The sequence below is a fragment of the Hemitrygon akajei genome, chromosome 28, assembly GCF_048418815.1.
Source record: "Hemitrygon akajei chromosome 28, sHemAka1.3, whole genome shotgun sequence".
NCBI classification, from domain to species: Eukaryota; Metazoa; Chordata; class Chondrichthyes; order Myliobatiformes; family Dasyatidae; genus Hemitrygon; species Hemitrygon akajei.
Window position 1 is genome coordinate 35503005 of NC_133151.1, and position 19358 is coordinate 35522362.

The 19358-nt window shown below is 44.1% G+C and overlaps 1 non-coding gene across 1 annotated transcript; it reads left to right on the forward strand.

Moving 5' to 3' along the window:
• The first annotated feature begins 16858 nt into the window (after positions 1 to 16858).
• trnaa-ugc (transfer RNA alanine (anticodon UGC)) lies at positions 16859 to 16930 on the forward strand. The gene has a single exon. It is a non-coding gene; the product is annotated as a tRNA-Ala (tRNA).
• The last annotated feature ends 2428 nt before the right edge of the window (positions 16931 to 19358 follow it).

Consider the following 19358-nt stretch of genomic DNA (forward strand, 5'->3'; position numbering starts at 1 on the left):
ATGATGTCCTTTCTCAGCACCTGCACCAACACGTGTATCTATGGACTGACACAGAGAAAATTCATGGAGGAACTGAAGGATGGAGTGAAGTCTCTGTTAGTAGCAATGGGTGAAATTTTCAAATAAAATGCAAACCCGGTTATTGTTTCTTGCAACTTCAGAACAGGTATTTGGAAGTCTATTTGATTTGATCAACAAGGTCCGCTATTTCGGGATCTCACTTACAATCGATTCACGATGAATACGCAACAGGGTTTAATCATTATTATCATCATGGAAATATTTTTGAAGAGGATATCATCAAATTTCCCTCCAGTGTGGCTGATTGCATTTAAGCATTTGACCAAGAATTAATCTGAATCCTGCAGTAATCACAGTGTTGACAAAATCTCTGCATTTGTTAAAACATACATAATATATAAAGATAAATATTTGCATGATCCTGAAATTATCATTTCCCTCAGTTTTCATGGCATAGTTGCTTCCTTTTATTATATATGTATATACGCATCGGACGTTAACTTCAATAGAATAATTTTAGAATGTTCTGTTTGCACTACCCTCACCGAAATATCTCCGTGTCGAAATGGTTGGGAACAGTGAAGTAGCGAAATCCATAGGACCATAAGACTGTAAGAGGCAAGAGCAGAATTAAACCATTTTGCCGATCGAGTCTGCTCCGCCATTCTATCTTGTCTGATACAATTCTCCTCTCAGCGCCAAACTCCTGCAATCTCAGCGTATCTTTCATGCCCGGACCAACCGAGAAATTATCAACTTCTGCCTTAGCTGTGCATAGAGTCGATCTCCAATATTACATGTGGCAAAGATTCCACATATTCACCTGCCTCTGTCTGAAGATATTCCTCCTCAAATCCTTTCTAAAAGGACACACCTCCAATCTGATATTGTGTCTTCTGCCAGTACCCTCTCCACCTCCAGTCTATCATGGCCTTTCATCATTCCAAAGTATCAATTTGGTGACCCCTCATTCTTCTGAATTCCAAGAAATATTGCTGCAGAACCATCATGTTCTCTTGATAAGATATTTCCGTGAACTTCCTTTGAACTCTTGCTGAGATAAGGAACCCCAGATGGCTCACAAGACTTCAGGTGAGCCTTCATCAGTTCATTAAAAAATATCAACATTACCTCTATTATTTTACATTGGAATCCTTTTGAAATTATTGCTAACATTAAAGTCTCATTAAAGACTCACTCTGCAAATTGACCTGTTCAAGGACTCCAAAGCGCCATTGCGCCTCAGATTCTTTCATGTTTTTGTATTTTGTCTGTATTTAGAAAACAGTCATCCTTTCATTTCTTCAAATGAAAGTGGATGATCATAAATTTTCCTACACAGTATTCCATCTGCCTTTTCATTGCCCATTCTGTATATCTGTCTAAGTCCTTCTGCAGCCTCCCTACGTCATGGAAACTACCCGCGACTCCATATATCGTCATGCCGTCTGCCAACTTTGCAGCAAATCCAGCAATTTCCTCATCCAATTCATTGGCAATTCATGCAAAAAAGTGGTTCTGTTCCTAGGAACAATTCTAGTTACCAGCAACTCTCGTCTACCAATTCCCCGAGGCCTCATTCTTAATATTTAGCTCCGTATCTTCGCAACCACTGACGTCAGAATGACTGGCCTGTGGTTTCCTTACTTCTGCCTCTCCCCCTTCCGTGAACAGTGGAGTGACATTTACCATTTGAACTGCCACAGAACCATTCAAAATGTAGGGACTCTTGAAAGATCATTACTAATACCTCCACGATCTCTATCCGCCACTTCTGACGGCTGGAGTTCACACCATTTGGGCCATTTGGTTTACCTATATACTGAAACACTATTTTGTTTTATGCACCAAGGAAGATAACACAAGATTAATTAAGCAACAACCGAGACAGGCTGGAATGCAAATCATAGTAAAAACACGAATCCAAAAGGAAAGTGCAATCTGATAACCAGATTTTGGTACAGTGCAGCTCAAGGGATCACCCCGCTGTTTTTTGGTTAACAGAAAACGACCCTTAATTTGCACACATTTCTTCCTCCGTGAACGATGTTCCGGGATTCCTTTTTGATTCGTCCACTCCTTTCGTCAAGCCCTCGTCAGAGGAGACTCTGGTCTCATTCTGCTTTCATTGTCTGAGAGTGAGAAGAACAATCACCAACAGTAAACCCTAAGTACACTGCAGATGCTGTAATCAAATGAAGACGTAGAAACAAGCTGGATGAACTCAACGGATGCTGCCCGACCTGCTGAGTACATCCAGCTGGTTTGTGCGACTTGACTCACGGACAGGATTTATTTTTCAGAGTGACTGATGCAGGAAACGACTTTTCCCTTCTGCTATCCTCGCCTATCAACATCTAGCGTGCACTCCTACCCCTCTATTCACTTACTTCCTCTGATTTCTGCCCCTTCCTTTCTAATCCCGATGAAGAGTCGCTAACGAAACGTCGACTCTCCATTTTCGCTAACTGGCCTGCTGAGTTCCCCCAGCAACAGCCGGGACTTATTTAACTTCACGCTTTTCCGCTCCCCGAGTATCTTCCCATTAATCATATCAACAACATGCACCTCTTCCCCACTGACACCTTTCCATTTGTGACATTCTACCAATCTTTTCAGCAGTGAAGACTGGCACAAACTCCTTATTCAATTCCTCTGCCGTTTCTTTGTCCCCCATTATTAACTCTCCAGCTTAATTTTCCAATATCCGATATCCACTCGTTCGTTTATTTAGTGTCCTCGTTTATGCTATTGGGCAACCTCGCTTCATATTTCATCTTTTCACTACTTGTGGGTTTTGAGATTACCTTTTTCTCTACCTTGCCACCAACTTTTAGCATGTTATATGCACTCTCTTCTACCTTACCCTGTTTTACACTTCCTTTGTCAGCCAAGGTTGCATTATCTTCCCTTGAGAAAACTCCTGCACATTTTGAAATATACCTTTATACACTTTCCGAATTTGACTCAGAAACACCAGACATTGATGTTGACCCTTCATCCTTTATAGTGTTCCCTGTCAACTAATTCTGGTGAAATCATCTCTTATGCCTTTGTACTTCATTTACAGCAGTGTTATCCGGAGATATCTGATTTTAACTTCTCTTACGCAAACTACGAGGTGAATTATATCATAGCATGTTTATTGCCTTCCAAGGTTTCTTTTCATTACAAAACACCTCCGGAATCTATTTTTCCCCTTGCGGGCCCAACCACAAGCTACTCTGAAAAAACATTTCGCTGGCATTCTGCAGAGTACCTTCTTAGGATTCAGCATACGCCGGATTTTTTTTTTTCAAACTAACTGCAATAAATATTGTAATTTCAACAATGCGTTTTTAAAATACCTTTTCGCTCTCCAGTTGTAATTTGTAGCTCACTTACAGGCCACTGGTTGAAGTCGGTATTGCACTGTCATCAAGGTTTTCTAACCCTAGCAGCTCCTTAACTTTACCTATGAGGTATCTATATCTTCTGCTCCTCTGTCACCATTTTGAAGGATGTGATTTTTTAATACCACAGAGCTTCGTCAACCTATCGGCCTAACTCCATGTTTCAGTCAATACAATTGTGTGCCATTGGATGTTAAGCTCCAAACTAAGATCCTCAATGAAGCCACTTCCCGGAGATGTACAGAACATCATGCATGATAATCTCAGGTCACCAAAAATATTCCGTGTCTTCTGTGCATTCAATTATCAGATTCAGTCCGATATTCATCATCACTGTTGATTTTGCCACTGGTGCGCTTCAACAGCTCCCATTCACTTTAATTTTCTAAGATTTATTGTTTCATTTAATATCAAAACGTGTATGCAGACTGCATCAAAGTGTCCCTCAAAGACCTCAACATCAATCCCAGTGACTGGGAATCGCTTGCTCTGGACCGCCCAACCTGGTGGAGCATGACCACTAAAGGTGCGTATGCAGCAGAAATCAGACGCACTGCAGAGGCTCAGAGGAAACGCGCCGCGCGCAAGGCTCGAGCTACATCCACTTCCACTGCAGCACCTACCCTCATGTGTCCCACATGTGGGCGAGCTTTCAGGGCCAGGACTGGCCTCACCGGTCACCTCTGGACCCACAGTCACAAACACTCCACCTGACAGAAGTTGTGGTCGTCTCCGAATCCGAAGGACGAACAACATCATCAACAACAATGCAGATACAGTTTTGTCTTCTCCAGACATCCACGAAATAAAGAAAGAACGTGAAAGAATATTTCTCTCCCTTTCTCCCACTCCCATCCCTCACTCTCTTCCACTCCTTCTCCTCGCTGCCATCCCAAGTCCCCATCCCACCCACCACTCCTCTCCACAACCCCCTCCCCGTGCATGCTGCCCCTGCCGCTCCCGACTCCTCCTCTCGACTTCACCTTCCCTCCTCGTGCTCTCTCGTCCCCTTCTCCTCCCTGACTCTCCCTCTCGTTTAAATTCATTGAGGACGACAACATCTGGCTGCTCACCCTTCGTCTGTCTGCTCGGAGTCATGCTTAACACTGGTACTAGTGAGGTAACGCACCGTTTTACAGCCTCCCTCGTCGTCACAGATAAAGCAATTTTTACCCTTTGCTAACGTCATTACTTCCCACAGAGACCTCAGAACATGAAGGCACATATACAGCTAAGGTGTAGCATTAGCTTCTGCTCACCATGCCTGCGCTAGATACAATGCAAATAAACCTAAATATATTCTGCTTTTGTGTGATCTTCTTTACCCTATTTCCTACATATCCAAGTGCCTATCTCAAATCCCTTAAATGCCGCAATTATAAATATTTCGCCACTCCCCATTGCTGTGCGTGCCAGGCACCGACCTGGCAGATTGTAAATCAATAGTCTCGCACAACACGTCATTAAACTTACCCTCTCGCTCTCTATAAAGCTGTGACATCCAGTAATGGACATTTGTAACTTGTGAAAAAAGATGCTGACTATCTACCCACTGTTCGCCTCTCATGTTTTGTAAAATTCTCTCCGTTCTCTGCTCACCGAGGAAAACAGAGCCCGCACATCCAACCTTTCCTTGTAACCCAAGCCCTCCAGTCCAGGCATAATCCATGCGAAATATTGTCCGCCATCTCTAGATTCAGTTCTATTTCCTCTAGAACTGCAAAATGTGATCTAATTAATAATTTCTACCACTATAACACAATAGACAAACACATCCAATGCGTCTATGATGAAGGCAAGATGCCGTTCTCCTCCTTCTACATTTGGTCTTCATGGCACAGAAAAGCAGGGCGTGTCTTTAAACGTGCGGGGGGCGGTGGTTTCCTGAAAATGAGGGTGGTAGAGCTCCGCCACCATTGTCACCAAAGGTTGTTTCTGCAGATACCCAGTCTTTTTGAATTTGTTGAAATCCTGAGATATTTCTTAGTAATTTAACGAGCGAATGCCGTCGCCTGATGCACGAACGGCTCTGGAAAGACAGGACGGCGACTAAACACTCTCCTCCCAGCATGGCTTTTGGCACATTCTACCGATATTCAATGCGCGTCATCTTATTGGTCCACCTGTTATTATCAATGTTATAATGACAGTTAACTGAAGGCGATCGCCTTTGTTGAAAAGAAGAATTAAACAGAGAAATTTTGTTTTACCATTCACGCAATGCGAAAGAGAATTGCACAGACACTTCCCCTGAAAGCGTTTCCTAGTAACATCAAATGAATATCATTCTAGTTATGTTTGAAGTGCTCAATATGATAGATAATGACACAATGAGTGAGAAGTAGTTCCCACTGCATAGTTGTTCAGTGGATTGTTGTCCAAGAGAACAACGGCAACACCGACTAATTTAGTCGTGTTTCTGGCAGGTGGAAAATAATTCCTCGATCAATTCCTGAAGGCATCAAGGACAATCTGTAGAACTGATTGCTGTTTCAGGCAGAAAGCGGAATATACCGCAATTTCCAACGCCGTCACAATTTGCTTGCAGCTCTCGTTGTTCTAGGTAATATTATCTCTGATCAGGCATCCTAGATCTTGATGCTCATCTGCTGTCTAGAGCATCATTTCTGTTGCTGGACAATGAAAAGAAACCTTCGCCGTTAATTGAGATTCTGAATGTATTACATGTCAGTTTAATGGTTTAATCTCACATGGGGATATGACTAAGGCATTTGCTACAAACCCACACACATACACACACACACACACACACACACACACACACACACACACACACACACACACACACACACACACACACATGTGTATATGTATACATACATATATAGAATACAGTAGGTCAGGCGATATCCAGCAAGAGGGATAGGTTTTCGACTTTCTGCGTCAAGACCCCGCATGACGACTTCATCAGGACAGTTTGCAAAGATACTGCTCCATGTCGCATCGTGACACGTAAAGAAATGGCTCACCAGACGCAATCAGCGGCGAGTGCGCTCTCTCCCGTGGGATCTGTCTCTAAACTGCACAGTCCCGCTCAGAAAAGAGAATCTACACCTCGCTGGTGTAAGTGCAGCTTTGACCACGGAGAATGAATTCTTCCTGTGCTTTCTTCACAAAGTGAGGGAAATATCGTCTCTAAGCGATTCAAATATTCAGATTGAAGTTGCAACGTAATTCGTAGGCCGTGTAATGCATTTCAATAAAATTAACGAAATGGTAATATCGTTTCCTTTTAAAAAAATGAATTAAATAAAATATGCCCTACGTACCGAGATAACTCCATCCTGAATATTTCGGATGAGTGAACTTGCTAACTGCCATTTGATCTTCAATCAACAAAGATGACGCTCACCAGCCAGAAACTCTTTAAGTTCACCATCACCATCTTAAATCCGTTCCGAAACAACGCCCACAGAGATTATCCTGAAGTTACCCATAGTTTTAACCCTGTTTTAATCATATAATCATATAACAACAACAGCACGGAAACAGGCCAACTCGGCCCTTCTAGTCCGTGCCGAACGCTTACTCTCACATAGTCCCACTAACCTGCACTCATCCCATGACCCTCCATTCCTTTTTTGTCCATATAACTGTCCATTTTTACTTCAAATGACCACATAGAACCTGCCTATATCACTTCTACTGGAAGCTCGTTCCACACAGCCACCACCCTCTAGGTAAAGAAATTTCCCCTCGTGTTACCCCTAAAATTTTGTCCCCAAACTCTCAACTCATACCTTCTTGTTTGAATCTCACCTACTTTCAATGGAAAAAGCCTATCCACGTCAACTCTACCTATTCCCCTCATATTTTTAAATACCTCTATCAAGTCCCCCCTCAACTTTCTACGCTCCAAGGAATAAAGACCTAACTTGTCCAGCCTTTCTCTGCAACTTAGGTGCTGAAACTCAGGTAAAATTCTAGTAAATTTCCTCTGTGCTCTCTCTATTTTGTTGACATCTTTCCTATAATTCGGTGACCGGAACTGTACACAATACTCCAAATTTGGCCTTACCAATGCCTTGTACAATTTTAACATTACATCCCAATTCCTATACTCAATGCTCTGATTTATAAATGCCAGCATACCAAACGTTTTCTTTACACCTATCCACATGAGATTCCACCTTCAGGGAACTATGCACCATTATTCCTAGATCACTCTGTTCTGCTGCATTCTTCAGTGCCCTACCATTTACGATGTATGTACAATTTTAATTATTCCTACCAAAATGTAGCACCCCACACATCAAAATTAATTCCATCTGCCATCTTTCAGCCCACTCCTCCAACTGGCCTAAATCTCTCTGCAACCTTTGAAAATCTACTTTATTATCCATAACGCCACCTATCTTAGTATAATCTGCATACTTACTAATCCAATTTTCCACCCTATCATCCAGATCATTAAATCATATGACAAACAACATTGGACCCAGTATAGATCCATCGATGCATGGTTGGTAGGGGTATGGAGAGATATGATCCCAGTACAGGTCGGTGAGGGTGGGCAGTTTAAATGATTTGGCACAGCCTAGATGGACCGAATGTCCTGTTTCTGTGCTATACTTCTCTATGGCGTTATGAATCTATGATCCAGAATACTGAACCTCTGCCCTAGTTGTACCGACTTGAATCACCATCTGCGGCTGAATAAACACTGACCCCTTGAGAGATTTCCTTAGTTGCTCGGAGACGTCCCTGACCCTGGCACCAGGGAGGAGACACTCCGGTTTATGATGGCGCTGGTGAAGCACAGCGATCACTTGTCGGTATCAAACAAAACCACGAACTACTTGATGAATCACACATTTTCACGTAAACGATCACTGCAATCAATAGGCTGTTGCTTGCCATTCGGAGCTGAGTTTTCAGCCGCGTAAACGAACTGGAGGTTTTGCGGTGTGAACTGCAGTTTTGAAGCTGCAGGACGGTTCTGCGTGGCTCATACGGACCGCATCGAAGTGGTAGGGCCCGGGCCGGAGAGCGGGGATGAGACAATGTTTGGCCTCTCCTGGAGCAGACTTGGAGGTGATTCGATGTGACAGAACTGAGGCGAAACAAGCGGAGTAGAGTAGAGGAGGCGGGGCCTGAGCCCAGGCCTGCGAGCTAGAAAATACCTGAGTGATCGACTTAAGTGCCACGGCAGCGTGTTGAGGCCGGAGGCAAGTAATGGACAGGTTCATCTGCTGCTCAGCGAGCTTTACTCGTCTCTTCACTGAACTGAGGCTCCGGTGTCAACTAACGGTCTGCTACAGCGGCTGCAATGATCACTGGCCTCAAAACGCTTGATGCACTCTTATGAACTTCAGTTGCCTGCAGGCCTTTGTTGTTAACACAATTTGTTTTTATTTTCCTGCACACTGGGTGTTTGATGGTCGTTTTTAATGGATACCATTAGGGTTCTCTGTTCTCTGGCTGCCTGTAGGGAGACTAATTTCAAGATGTGTATGGCATATATACTTCCATCATAAAATGTACTTTGAACGTTGAACATCATCATTTTGTGGAAAGTCGGTAACAATCAAGTTACCCAGCGCTATCACCCTGCCTGACCTGGCTTTTACCCAGTGAGCTTCAGAGCCAATCTCAGCTCATCAGCTTCTTCTTCACTCTGAGGAAAACATAGTCAAACCATCCAGTCCCATCTCATCACGGAATGGCCACATGCCGGACTACATCCCGGTGAATCTGCTCTGCACTGTCAGGAAGGTTAATTGCTGCTACCTGGGATTGGCGGGGGGAGGGAGACCAGAGCACCAGGTCACTGGTCACAGTGCAATCATGTTCTTCCTACAGTGCGTCGCTGGAGTACTGTGTGCAGTTCTAGTATTAGCAAGCTGGTGCCTGACACCTCTTTGTTAATCTAATATCTCTTCCTGTTGCCATTAACTGCGACAGCGCCCAGTAGACTCACTGTTCATTTCCGATGTAATTGAAATTCCCAGCAAGAAATCAGCTAATATTCCAATCTCGGCATTAGCATTGTCCTGATGGGGGTTCGACCCAAATCGGCGTCTATTTCTTTCTTCACTGACAGTCCAGTGAACTATTTTATATATGTTTAGATTTATATCTCGTACTTTATATCCCTTTGTAAGCATTTGTTATTTTCCTTTCGGTGCCCGGTGTCGGAGATGAGGCTTCCTCACCGTGCAACCCCCTCCCAGTGGAGTTTTTTTCCTGATTTATTTGTAATATTTGCAGGATTCCCAGCGGCTGCTCTGATTGACAATTTATTCAAACCACCCCCCACCCCGCCCCCCGCAGGCTGGCCCCTAACCGTCACGTGATACCCAAGGTTTAACGAGTTGTTTAATCGTAACGTCACAGAGAACGTGCGCTGATCGTGACGCTCGTTTCCACGGCAACAGGCCGGGCACGGGAATTGAGAGAGATTGGAGACGCACTTTTCATTGTTTTATAACGGATGGTTACCAGAAAAAGCTTTGCTGAATGTTCAGAAGAAAAGAGCGATAGCAAGGAGAGTTGCTAGGAATGCCGAAGGAGCGGCTTGAGGAAATTTTGCTGATTAATTGGGAGGGGAACTGTTCTAACAGTGGTGTGGAGAACGCTGTAGAAAATGAATGGTGTCAGAGGTGATCACCAGTATTAGTGGAGAATAAAAACTTGGCTGCAATAGGCAAAGAAAAGGTAGAATGAATGTGAAACATGTTTACAAGGATTTTTAGTCTGCACGAACAACACACACACAATGCCTGAGGAATTCAACAGGCTAGGCAGCATCTATGGAAAAAAGTACAGTTGACGTTTCGGGCTAAACTCTTTGGCGGCTTGTGGAAGATTAGACGATATAGGAGATGAGTATTTTAGGAGACAAGAGCATATTGTGATGGACAATGGAAGATCTATGAGAATCGAGGCGTTTGAGAGTGTCTTGGATGATTACTTTAAGCTGTATTAATTGAAATGTGTTGTCAATGGGGCAAGTACTACAGCCCAGGATAGGGTACCGGAAGCTATCATATACTGCATCTGCCCGAGACAGTCCGAAAGAGGTTGTTTGAGTTTTATAAGAAGATCTGGAAGCGAGGGATATTTCCGGGAGACTAGAGAAGTTCTGCGGTGTTGTCTATTCTTGTTTTAGAGACGACAGATTTACTTGGCAAATACAAATTTGTGTTACTGAAGAGAGATCTATGCTGCCCTGGTACCACTGGGAAACTTTATTCTGAAACGTTTTTACAGTAAAGAATCTGCCTAGCCTGTTGAACATTCAGAACCTTATGTTATGCCAAGAAGGGAAGTGTTTTTTTTATTCAACTCAGTAATCTTGGCATTGGTGGTATTTTTTACAACCGGGTGTTTTTGTTTTTTTTTTGGCCCGTCATTTAGTGTAGGGGTGGGTGGAGTAGAAGTGTCATCAGAATTTGCTGACGCCTCACACCCAGGAATTGCACTCCACTTTGACACTAGCTGGGAAATATGCGATTGTGCCTTGTAATTTTTGTAATGTCCCAGAGACGGTGGAACATGTGATCATGTTGTGCCACAGATATTCTTGGGAGCGTGGGAAACTGTTTCGGCAAATAATCGGTGAGTTGGGGTATGGAATTTGTAGGATATACTGACACCTAAGGCAGGGACGGTTATGACGGGTATGACACTGGTGAACGTTTTAGATAAAATAGATTTGGGACGTAGCATCTGATCCCCATCAAGCATCCCTTCATACTCCATTACAGTAGGTGGTGCTAATGCAGCTGATGGGAGAAAGTAGGAGGAGAGTGAAACAAGACCGGGACGGCGGCCCCTGCTACCCTGCCGACTTTACCATTGCAGTCAGTCCTGGCGCCCCGTCATTGAGCGCCCACTGGGGGCTCCGTCAGCATACGTAGATCAGTGTGACAGGAATCAGGCCCGGCACCGCCTTTTCCGGGACATCTGAGAAACGGAAAACAAATTTGTCCCCGCTGCTGAGGCCCACATGAGTATCTTTGGGTTTCTGCTCGCGATATGATGAAAACCTATCCTGCGATAATAGAGTTTTTCCCCTCCCAAATACCCACAAGGAATTCAGGGTGAAATGTCACCGAACAAAACGTGGACCTCTGTATCTCCTTTCACAGATGCTGAGTACTTCCAGCAGTTTCTGCTTTTACTTTAGGATCACTTCCGTTTCTCTGACTCTGGATCACTGCTACTCCTGTCACATGTGAACAGAGTTATTGTGGCCGAGCGGTTAAGGCGATGTGCGACAAATCGATTGTGTTGTTTCTGCGTAGGGTCGAATCCTGACAATTACCTACCGCGTCCTTTTTGTTTTATATTATTTGTGAATCTCTGATCCGTCTCACGGACACACATTGTAAAAGAACCGCTGCAAACACCAATTTCTGGTTACCGTATCTAAACCCAGGAAGAGCTGATTGATTCCAATTTCTTTCAGGATATTTCTCTGGCGCAATCGATCAGAACCTTGCGCTGTTAGGCGGAACATCAGTGGTCGAGGCCACTCATAGTCTCTGGAAATCCTGCAACTTTTGTTGTCTGTTGTGTGTGCTCCTATTTTATTCATTAAAAGCGATAATCACATATATAAAATAGAATACTACCACCAATTGCCTTTCATTGCATGCAGTTTGCCATGACATGAATGGACAGAACATGAAATATGCAACCTATACAAACTCTCATTTGGCACCAGTATATCTAACGTTTGTCCTGCAAATAAGACGTGTTGCGGCGGTTACATTGGATCCAGGTCCTTGGTGCCCTCTGGTGGCCAGTGCCTATAACACAAAACAAAGCTTTTCACTGCCCTCTGGTGGCAGGTGGCTGTAACACAAGTGCCAGGCCCTCAACGGCCTCTGTGGCAGCTGGTTGATTTATTGAGCTCACTGTGTCTCTCCGCGTCATTTTCGGAACCAGGAGTCCGGATGTTTGGTTTACGTCATCGTGCGAGTTAAATAATTCAACAACTTGAAATCCTCAATACTCGGTTGACAGCATTCCCGACTGCAGGGAACAATGTTAATTTGGGTATTTAATGATCATTCCGTTTCAGTCTGTAAGAATGTGACAAGTGATTTCCGATTTAAATATTCTCCCTTTAATTTGGCGTGGATACGAATTTCCCAAAAATCCCTGATTATATTCAGGACTAATGTGCAGTCTTGTATTTGGTTAAATATTTACTTCATCCGCTATTACGTCGGTCTTTTAAATTAATACTCTGATTTATAAAAGCCTGTTGCTGCTCTTTGCCTTAAAGTCTTTAGATTTTGCAGGTCAGTGGTGTGGAACCGTCAGACAGTCCTTCTCCTTTTCTCCCTGACGCTGCTACCCACAATGAGAATAAATCGAGGAGATGTCACACATATCTTCATATACAGAAGGGATCAAGGGCAGTACGTAGGGATCGGGAAGAGTAACTGATGTTAGGTGAGCGAGCAGGATCGAAATGAAGGGGGGAATTCGCTCGAAAAACCGAAAAGCCTACTCCGACTTCTATTTTCTATATTTCAACGTCCAACCTTTGTGATCAGTGTCCGAGGCAGAAGATATCACCGTTTAATTGCCACTGGGGACGCAGCTTAGTGGAGGAGCGCATGTGTGAAGTCCAGGGTTCAAACCCAGCATTTCCACACTGTTGTTTATGACGTTTGAAAACTGGGCGGAAAATCCCAGATGAGGAAAATTCCCGCACGATGGTTGGCCTTTCATTGCCGTCGTGGAGACGTCCCGATAAGCCTGTAACAAGTGGGACAGTTAAAAATAGTTCCTTGCTGTATATCAGTCGTAGGTAGGGGAATTCTAAACACACTCCACTTTTATGGAAGGGACGAAAGCTCTGCCGTGATGTTCTGAACATTAGAGCAACAATTATAATTCTCATTGAAACCTACTGAATGTTGAAGGACCAAGATAAGGTGGATATGGAGAGGATGTTTCCTGTGATGGGGATGTCCAGAACTAGAGGGCAAACCTCCAAACTGAGGGGCGACCTTTTAGACAGAGGTAAGGAGGATTTTGTTTTTAGCCAGAGTAACAAATCTGTGGAATGCTCAGCCGCAGACTGCGGTGGAGGCAAGTGCATGGGGTTGAGTGGGACCCGGGATCAGCCGGGATGGAACGGCGGAGCAGACTCGATGAGCTGAATAACCGTTTTCTGTTCCTGCGTCGTATGGTTTTATGGTCTAACTAAATCCCAGTGAAGGGATAGTTTGAGGTACGTACTTGCGATGCGGAAACAAAGTCGGCATCTAAATCCGCGAGTTCCGTTCACAGGGAGACGAGGTGAACTTCTGGTTCAACTTGGAATCCAACATTTATTCAATGATCAGGACAGTATGGGAACGTTAATGGGACCTCCAAATTGAACGTAGTGACTCCCGAGTGTGGCTCAAAATGTCGCTTTTTATGAAAAGTCGCACAAGAGGGATGAAATGTCCATGTCAACAATTAAATAAGATAAACCACATTCACTGGCGAAATATCGGGGTGCAAGATGGGATAAAGCATGAACGACACAGAGAGAATAACTGGGTTATCCAGAAAGAAAGGAAGAGAAAAACGAAAGTGGAGACAGAGAGAGGTAAAACAAGGAATTAACAAGAGAAAGTGAAGTAAGTGGGTAGGGATAAGGGGGAAAGATGGAAATGATGCAACAGGGACAGATACAGACACAGACATATACAGACACAGATAAGACCTAAACATTTACAGCCACCGACACAGACATAGATAGAAACAGACAGAGACAGAATGCTGTCATTATAGAGAAACAGACACTGACATGAATAGACATAGACAAGGCAAAGTCGTATACCAGGTACCGACACAGACATAGACAGACAGAGACACAGACAGAAAACTTAGACCTAGATATATACAGATAGGCAAAACACACATCCACATCAATACACACACGCGCAAAAACACACACACACACACACACACCCACAAACTTCAAGAGATTGCACATCATTCATGGAAGAGCAATGTTGTTTTTTTCATAGCAGAGTGGTGAAGCGGAAGCGTGCTGGGCCCATAACCCAGAGATCGATGGATCGAAACCATCCTCTGCTATGCCAGCTTCTGCCAACAAAAGTATTCTGTCAGTGCGCTTTAATACACGAGACCATCCCTTCATTGGTAGATGCAAGGAAATCCAGTGGCTTTCGCCTGTAATGTACTTCAATCTGTTATCCTTTTTCACATTTTCCGGAGGTTTCTGTTTGGCTTGAAAGATTAACCCATTGTGCATTCAGGTATTCTGAAGTCATCTGTTCTCTGCAGAATAAAGCCGTGACCTGTATAAATACAGAGGAATGCTGGAAGAACGCAGTGGGTAGGCAACGTTTGCAGAAAGGAGGAGATTTAATGTTTCCAGTGGATGTGTAATGTTTCCCATTCGTCACAACTGGGAAAGAGAGAAAATAATCGACACCCCGCTCTCTCTCTCTCTCTCTCTCTCTCTCTCTCTCTCTCTCTCTCTCTCTCTCTCTCTCTCTCTCTCTCTCTCTCTCTCTCTCTCTCTCTCTCTCTCTCTCTCTCTCTCTCTCTCTCTCTCTCTCTCTCTCTCTCTCTCTCAATCGCTCCCTGCATCGATTACTCAAACAATAAATCCTTCTGGGGAATGCTCTTCGTTCCAATACTCAATCAGACACAAATGGGAGCGTGTCCTCCGGCCAGTGCTCAATAAAGAAGTAACTGAATCGGAAAGGATTCCCGAGTCCTTTCCGGTCACAGAGGAAGAAATGTATGTCTGAAAAGCGCCGGTTTCGCAGTCCCAGAACAAATATCGGTTTGACTCTGCGACAACTCGTGTGTTCCGACATCTGAATGGCAGATCGCACTTTTGCACTGGTATCTCGTCATGGTTAGTATACCCGCACGTCACGGAAAAGACGGGGTTTCATTTCCCCGACGAGGAATTAGTTTTGATATTTCCATATTAAATGTGATTTCAAACTGAATTTTCATGGGGCAAAAACGATCAGTTCACTGGGGATGTGGAACAGTCCGGTCTGCAGTGATCCCGGGAAGGGAGAATCTCCCGATAGGTGTTCTGCTGCTTCAGATATCCTCTCAGCGACTCTCTATATCAGCGCCATTCAGTGTAATCTTCAGTGACAGAGTAGAGTGTTCGCTAAAATATTTGCATCATCCACCTCTGCTATACTTTACGTTTTAAGAGAAGGCGGTCTTACTCTCGATTTGAGGACAAGAAAGGAAATTCCCTCCTCCAACTACGCGCCCAAAGCTCAGGGTGGAAGGTCATCGACCTGAAACGTGAACTCTGTTTCATCCTCCGCAGACGCTGTCTAAGCGGTGGAATATTTCCAGCAATATCAGATTTTACTTCAGTTATTGTCCTGTTCACTCAGACCCGGGATCGACACACTCCCCATACGTTCCGAGACACAGTGACCAGGTTCCATGTAAAAGGCTCTTCTGCCTGCCCAGCCAAGTTGTGAGGAGTGTACAATTGTGGCTGAATCGTTTGGAGATGCGCTATGAATTTATTGGGAATCCCCCGTGCAGCTTCTAATTCTGTCAAATATTTGTTCTTAACGTTTACTTTTCAAAGTGTCAGCGACGCTCTGATGTAAATCATTCAAGCAGTTTGGGGAAAGCCGTGTTCCAGCATCAAATACTAGTGAACATCTTCCTGCGAAGGAATGGGCCATTTAATCCTTCTTTCACTCCCTGTCTTTGTGGCACAATCGAGAGCGCATTCAGCTCTTGACCAAAAGGTTGGTGTTTTGAGCCCACCCAGGGAATATGGTGATCCAGCTGCAGTAGATGAGTTATAAAGGTCTTTCTACATGACAGGATCACTCTCTGAACGATTATACAGAACGTTATACAGAACATCTCCTTCTCCTTATGCCACGAACCTATCAATCACCCTTGCTGTGAAACACTTCTGAAGGTCCAAGACGCCGACTTCTACAAAGAAGGGATCCGTATGCTCCACGACCACTGGACTAAGTGTGCAAATATAGGAGGGGACTATGTTGAACAATATATGTGCTAGGTTTTCCAAAAATTGACTCCTTCAACCTTATGCCAGATTGATTATCAATCACACCTCACATGTGACAAAAAACTTCTCTTTCATACTTTTCACAGACATCAAATCATTACACAGTGCGTTGACAGGCAACAAGGTAAATCAATAATAAAATGCAGAATAAAGTGTAACAGCGACAGAGAAAGCAGAGTGCGGGTAAACAATAAGCGGGAGTGTCATAAGGATGTTGATTGTGAGGTCAAGCGTCCAACATTTTTCACTAGGAAACCATTCAATGGACATAACAGCGAGGCTGAGACGATCCTTCAGAATGTGGTACGTGCTCCCTGACCGTGGACGTCAGCCATTGTCTGTGTTGCACTGCTCAATTGTGATATGCTGGAAGGATTGGTCTGAACATTACTCTCCTCATTAATGTGGGAATGCAGCTCAGTGGAAGAGCGCATGCTTTGCATGTATGAGGTCCCGGGTTCAATCCCCGGTATCTCCACACTAGTGAGCTTTGAATTTTGAACAAAGCAAAGCTCGAAGCAGCACACACAAAATGCTGGTAGAACGCAGCAGGCCGGGCAGCATCTATAGGAGGAAGCACTGTCGACGTTTCGGGCCGAGACTCTTCGTGTTTCCCTCGTGTTTGCCTTTTAAAGCTCAGAGGAGTCGGCACAATGACGGTACAGCGATAACAAGACGGCACACCTCCACACTAGACCGGATAAATACGTAACCAAAGGATTTTCTCTTCGTTTTGACCCTCCGTCCACAATGAAACGCCCTTTTCCTACCCCAAAAACGGAGCTTTTCTAAAACCCCCTCCAGAATGTGTAAATCTGAAAACGCCGGATTGGCTAGAGAAGTGTGGACGGGGTAACCGGAGAAATCTAAAAACGCTATCATGATGTGCCGGAACAGATGGCGACATTTCATTGTTTTCTTCAACACAACTTAATAATTTCAGAACAGACGGCCATGAGCCTGAGGCCAGAGGAGTCAGAAATGCACTCACCAAATACATTCTCCTTTAAGTTACTGAATAAATAAGTATACTCACTTTGCCCTGTTTTCTGCCTTTGCCTGTATGAAGGTGGATAACCTATTTATGCAAGTACTTCTCTGATAATAGATGTGTAACAGCCTAATGTAACACTGTGTGGAAATACAAGAAAATACTGATGCAGACATGTTTTATAATTTCACAAGGGGCTTTATTAAAGCTACAGAGTTAGTCAGGTTTTCAATGTCCGTCGTCAGCCGGGTCCCACTGTCCGTGAACTCCCTGTCGGTTGCCGCCATACGCACCAGTATTTGAGTTTTTTAGTTTTAACTCCTGCGTGAGAGCCATCAAATGTCTGTCGTTAAAGTTTTTCTAGTCTGAAAGTGAACGAATGCGCACCGAGTCTTTCACAGCGAGATTCGACACCAAATATGTCGCTTGTTTTCGTTAGATGCGTGTCCTGCGCATGCGCAGTAGGAGGAGATTCGCCGAAATATCCGTTTTAATGTGGACAGAAGTATTCTTAGTGTGAACGCCTATCGTGGACGCATTTGTCTCCGCTGCATGAAGCTGTGTCTGGTATTGAACAGATTGAACAGAAAATACTGGAAACACTCATTACCTCAAGAAACATTTGTGAGTGATGAGACGGGATTAACCTTTCTGATCGTGACACTCAATTAGAAATGGTGAGAGAATAAGATAGCTTTCAGTGTCAAAGAAGGTGAGAAGTTTGGTGGGAAAAGAAAAGGTGGACATCTCTGATAGGGCGAGACCAATACATGATGGTGGTAAGACAAATTGGAAAGAGAAACACTGGGCTAAAATAGACGAACAACGAGCAGAAATTATCATTTCATAGAGACGGAAATAATGTGGCTGAGTGATTCCAGGCCGAGACGTTTATGAAGCAAGTGCTGAAAAACAGGCACAACACACGTCGATTGCTGGAAATAGAAACCGGGTGAGCAGCTTGAAAGGCAGCTATGCTGACCCCTATACACTATCGCTCCATGTTGCAGGAATTTCGAGTAGTGAAGCGTCTCCCTTGTTCCATGTGATTCCACAGACCCCGAGCTGCTCTCTGTCGGATCAATCCTCACTCTGCAGCAGGTTTTATTGCGGCCAGTTGACATCGCCATCCTCAAACAGAGGGAGTTATACAACAGCCAATGAGCATTCACCAGCGATCGGACTGAGTGAGAGCTGAACTCTCAGAGAGCCGGACGGGCTGCAAATGGTGCCTGTTTCACACATCAGCAGAAGTGAAAACAAATCCTGATCGTGCATGTTCTTTAGAAAAGCCGATGAATATGTAAGTATGAGTTGAGTTTAGGAATAAATAATATGACAACCAACAAACAAATTGTTGGGATTATACTGTAATTCTGTCCATAGTTCGTAGAAGATTGAGGAGCAGATCTGCTGGCAAATCGCACAGAAATGTGACGTGGACAGGGTTAGAGCTGTCAGACATTTCAACTTCTCCAAAGCTAATAGTCCCACTAGTATTGACAGTTCGTCAATGGAACTAGGTTAGGAAATTCACTCTGTAAATTGTAAATATCAAAATTTTACTGTCTCTGGATAAACGACAACGTAACTATGTCGACACCGGGCCAACAACTTAGAACAAGAATTCTGCGATTCCTTCTGCACCAATACTCACTCAGACTACTTTCCCCAACTATATCACCAAATTAACGCAGCTCAATTGGCCAAGTGATCGATCCTTTCTTCTCACAATCACCGACTTGGGGGTTGTTCCTTGCGATGGTGGGTTTCCGGAAAGAGTTATCGCTGCTAGCACATTTGAAGTTTCCTTTTTATATTCATATTTTCCGAACAGTTCTCCTGCTCCAGTGTCATTGGCTGCAGGACATCTGATTGGTTTGAATTCTGCTTTTCGTTGACTCTGTTCCAGGCC